General features: G+C 40.5%; 1 protein-coding gene across 1 annotated transcript in view; it reads right to left on the bottom strand.

Annotated features, from left to right (window-relative positions):
• Window positions 1-5,000, bottom strand: part of ich (zinc finger protein ichor) — a 12,665-nt gene that overhangs the window by 3,083 nt on the left and 4,582 nt on the right. The window lies entirely within an intron of this gene.

Genomic DNA, 5,000 nt, shown 5'->3' with positions numbered 1-5,000 from the left:
AAAAAGATTCGAGCCAGCGAACGAAGCATGTAGCACGCTCTCGTGCTCGGTACCGATGCCGATGGTTGTACAGTAGGTAGGTAGGTTGGTAGGTAGATAGGTAATTCTGTGGTAGGTTGATGCTTACACGTACACGCTTGTACGCGTACACACGTATCGTTAGGTTGGGTAGGCAGATACCACTTCTCTCGAGAAGAAAGACTTGCTCCCGCTAACTAGGTTAGTGGCACGCTAGCCAGCTACGGCCGAGTACACTCGGCCGACCAAATTGCCACCTTTAAAAATACATTTTTGCACGGCGAACAACACGGAAGCTTTATTATTAATCGTCGTCAGCGGGGGTCGTCTAAGAACGACACTTGCAACCTTTGGAGAACGTAATTCTATAAAATTTCGATACGCGTCACACGCACATCCGGCTGAGATGTTCCTTAATCGACATTTACAGGCAATCTTCTTTAAAAAAAAAAAAAAAAGTCCGTGGCAACAGGTGAACGGATTTTAAATCAAGTCGCGAATTGCCGATCGAATACTCAAATTCTTCTCTTCCTGTCATGAATAAAACGCAAAAAGATCTCCTTTCCTCTCTTTTTTTTCTTTTTTTTGTTTTTTTTTTTAGTTCTTTCTCAGCCGTTTCGGTGGTCTCTCTCGATCGACATATCCGCGTGGCCGTACCGGCACGTCATGAGAATCATACAAATGTTTCGAGTCCATTCCCGCTCTCTACTCTCCCAACGTTACTCTCGGCGTTACTCTCGGACAAGTATAAGCGGCAGGAGGAGAAGAGTCCGTCCTTGTCGTCGTTTAGAGTCCGTCCTTGTCAGGTGATGGTAGAGGCGGTCGTAGACTCATGTTGGAGGTGCATGATGTTGAACGAGGAGGGAAATGAGGGGAGTTTGGAGTAGAGAGAGGGAAGGAGCTCTCGTCGAGCCGTGACGTGTTCACCGCGTACCGTTATCCAATGGCGTGGATGTCGTTGAAGGAAGGCGAGTTCTCACAGAGTGGGGCAAACGGAACAAATTCGCGTGCTTATAGAACGACCAAGAGAAGAAGGAGAAAAGGTGCCGATCCAATGTGGGCCCACTTTTTCGGGCCTACGACAATGTCTCGATGAGCCACTTATCAATGAGATCAACGAGTATCCGTGCCTGCAACGAATTCAGCCATATCGATTTGCTCGGACCCATCATCGGGGTTTTACAGTTTCTGCTCGAATTTTACAACCATATCCCGCGAATATTTCAACAATTCTCGATCTTATAACCGGATTCGCGTCTGGTTCATAACAATATGAAATCGATTGGTTTTTGATTTAACACTAGTTTCGTTTCTGGAATAAATCTAAATATATCTAAATATAGTTATTCAATGAGATGAATCTATCTTTCTTGAAGCATTTTAGAAATAACGAATATATATATATATATATATATATATATGAATATATATATACGATACATCAGTTGTTAATTAGACGAACATTGAATACGAACTCCTAGGAAGTTTTTCTTCGGGCTGTTGCAAGATCTTTCTATCGAATGATCATCTTACTTGGCTGATCCTATACGAGCCGAAACTATACCGGTAGGACATACAGCGTATATAGCGAGGAACAAAAGTGGGTCGGAACACCGTTACAACTCGATGCTTGGTTAAAGCCTACGCAAATCGACTAGATTTTGCTCTATGGATGCCTTTCCTTTTCATCGCGAAAAATGAAACGTGTCTCCTCGAGTGACCTACATCGATCGTTATCACAATGGATCTTACAAGACAATGATATAGTCGTTATCGATGGAAAATTGACTAAACCGATAATTCAATTTCCATCATGTACTGTCATATTAGAGACAAATCTACTATGTATTTATTATGTGATAGATTGAAACACTTGTTCTTTTAATGCTCAGTTAGACTATATCGCATTCATAGTGGGAAATAAAAGTAGGTCGAAAAACCGTTACGGAGTCCGCCGACGAAAAGGAGATCCACGCAAAACCAGTTGGATTTTGCTAGCCGCGTACGAGCATGGCTTTCCTTTTCGTTACGAAAAATGGCGCGTGCGGATCGCGGTTCCCCACGATGACCTACATAAGTAAAAAAGAAGTCTGAAATATCGTTGTTGACGTTTTGTCGTTATTCTGATAGCCCCTAGTTTATTCGAAGAAAAAAAACTTTGGAAAGAATTGAACGATCGATCGATAAAATATTTCAAGGATGCAAGACGAATATATGAAATTCCATGGATCGTGGAATGCAGTAAAATTACAGTTAAACTGTATCTATCAGCCGTACCCGTTGACTTTCGCGTTAATTCATTTTCAGATAGCCGCCGTAAATGAGGGTATTATCTCTTATCTATTGTAGCGGTATATTTCAAAAGGTACCTTTCAACTTGAGTATTTAGGAGACTTCATTAGTTCTCGCAAAACTAGGAAGCGTACCCATGTGGGCATGGTACCTGTCTTATCGTAAAAATAAATTACTGTTTTATTGATCGATCATATTTTTTTATTAACCAATGAAGGAATTAATTTTACGAGAGATGCATTGTTGTCGATCGATTTTCGTTAACAATTCATTAACTAATAGATAACACATGTAAAGTATATTCGATACAACGATACAATAATAACGAGCGAGTTCCTGTTTCACAAGGAACAACTGCTCCGGTATTCATTCCAATCGGCGCCATCAAAATGCAGAACGGCTAACGCGTATGATGTACGCGATTCAAAGGAGAGACCTGGTACCGCTCTACCCGTGGAGAAAGTGCGTCAGCCATTAAGGTAAAGGTTAAAGAAGATGAGGGCAAGGTGGAGGTAAAAGTCTCTTTCTTGAAATTGCTAATACGACGTATACCATCATATATTTTATAAATCTTAGAAACATATAGATACATATCGTTTCATCGATAATTTCATCGTTAAACTAATCAATGAAAGTCAATTTTAAAATGAAATATATTAATAATTGAAAGTAAATGTATTCTAAAAAAATAAATTCCATCGATTAAGAAATACGATTAATCATATATTTATGTAAAAGATGTTTCATTCAATTTGATCATTTCAAACATTCCTTGTTGTTTGTGTAAACATAAAAAATCATTCCCAGCAAAATAATTACATCGTACGAATCGCAAGAATATTTAAATATACTATATTTATCATCAAATTGATTACAATCTAGAATATTTTTTTATACGATAGAGAGTGAACGGATATTTCTAATATACAACGACAAATTCAAATCATCTGTTTTATTCGATTCAACATTTCGCAAGATATTTCGTAGACGTCATTTCACATTCAACATACATATAACTTTTGACGTTCTTTTAAGGAGCAAGAAAATAAGAAAAGAATCATAGTACTTCCTTTACTCAGCGTGTCGAGTCGAGAAAAGAAAAAAGTATAGAAGAAAGGAAGAAAGAAACGAATTTGATCGATAGTCACTTTTAGATAACATTCTGAAATGGATCTATAAAACATCATGGAGACAAATCGAGAATATACACCTATGTACTTCTCGTGTATCGATATTCTATATTATGTATACACGTATAATACATATAGATATATTCAAACATCCTCCCACGAGATTTCATGCCGATATTTCTGGCTCTTTCTTTCTTTCTCTCTCCCTCTCTCTCTTTCTCTCTTTCTCTCTCTCTCTCTCTCTTTCTTTCTCTTTCTCTCTTCGATCAGGGGGAGAGACGTAGGCGACCGTGGACGGCCATGGACGAGGTTCGCGGTATGTATAGACACGCTTGCGGAACTGACGAGTCGGAAGCCCCCCTACTACATTGGAATACCGGTTAATGTGGTATACTGACCTACTCTTGGAGCACGACGGCACCACTGGAAATGCCCCTCCATTACTGTTGTTCTTCCATCTCTTTTTCTCTCCCTCCCTCCTTCTCCATCTCTCTCTCTCTCTTTATCTCTCCCCTGTTTCTTGTCTTCCTCTTTCCTCTCTCTTTCCTACTCTGTCACGCATTCCCTTTCTCTCCCCCCATCGTTGCTATTTATCTCTCTCTTTTTCTCTCTCTCTCTGTCTCTCCCTTTCTCCCTCCCACCCTTCCTCTCTTGCATCTCTCCCATGCCCATCCATCTCTCTCTCTCTCTCTCTCTCTCTCTCTCTCTCTCTCTCTCTCTCTTATCTACCTATCTATTTATCTCTATCTCTATTTCTCTTTGTCTCTTTCTCACTCACTCTCTCGGTCGCACTCCTCTTTCTCGAGTGCTCGGTATTCGTACTTCGTTGAGTGCAAAAAAGAACTCTACTCGCTCCTCTCTTTATAGCTCTCACTCTTTTCTCCGTCCACCTCTCTTTTTTCCCCTTCAGACGTTCCTACTCCTCCTCCACCTCCTCCTCCTCCTTCTGAATTTTTTTTCCTTATTTTTTTCCTCCCCACTTTTTTCATAACCCTCCTCCCCGTTCCCTCCTACTCAGTTTTCTATCTTCTCCACCTGATTATTACGTACAAGTAAAAGGTAATGGCTATTATATTTCGAGACGTTAAAACTAAGGTGAATTCTCGCAAGTTGTACCGAAGAATTCGAGTATGTCTGGTGTGGTAAGTAAGTAAGTAAGTAAGAAGTATGCGAGAAAAGGAGCAGGATCGTGGCACTGGCACGAATCGATAATGAATCGACGTGTCGAGGAGCAACGAACCGCGTTGCAATAAGTCAACGAGCTCGAGCCAACACGTCGACTTACTGCTCTCCCCCACTCGTTTCCCCTAAGGAAGTCAATCCGGAGAAATTTCACCGCGAAGTCTAACAGCCTCCCATCGTCTTCTTCCAAGTCTCTTCGTCGTCCACATCTTTTCTACGCGTTGACTCTATTACCTCTCTCGCGGTTGCTATCTATGCTGAATTCCGAATACCTAATGCCCCCTCTGTGTCGGCTTATAAATGTCAAAGAAGCACATTGGCCGAAGACGTATAGATACGAAGAGTATATATATATATATATATATATATATATATATA

The sequence above is a fragment of the Vespa mandarinia genome, chromosome 7, assembly GCF_050613455.1.
Source record: "Vespa mandarinia isolate Hongniang chromosome 7, ASM5061345v1, whole genome shotgun sequence".
NCBI lineage: Eukaryota > Metazoa > Arthropoda > Insecta > Hymenoptera > Vespidae > Vespa > Vespa mandarinia.
The sequence above is the reverse complement of the archived record's forward strand: the minus strand, read 5'-3'. Positions and strand labels throughout refer to the sequence as shown.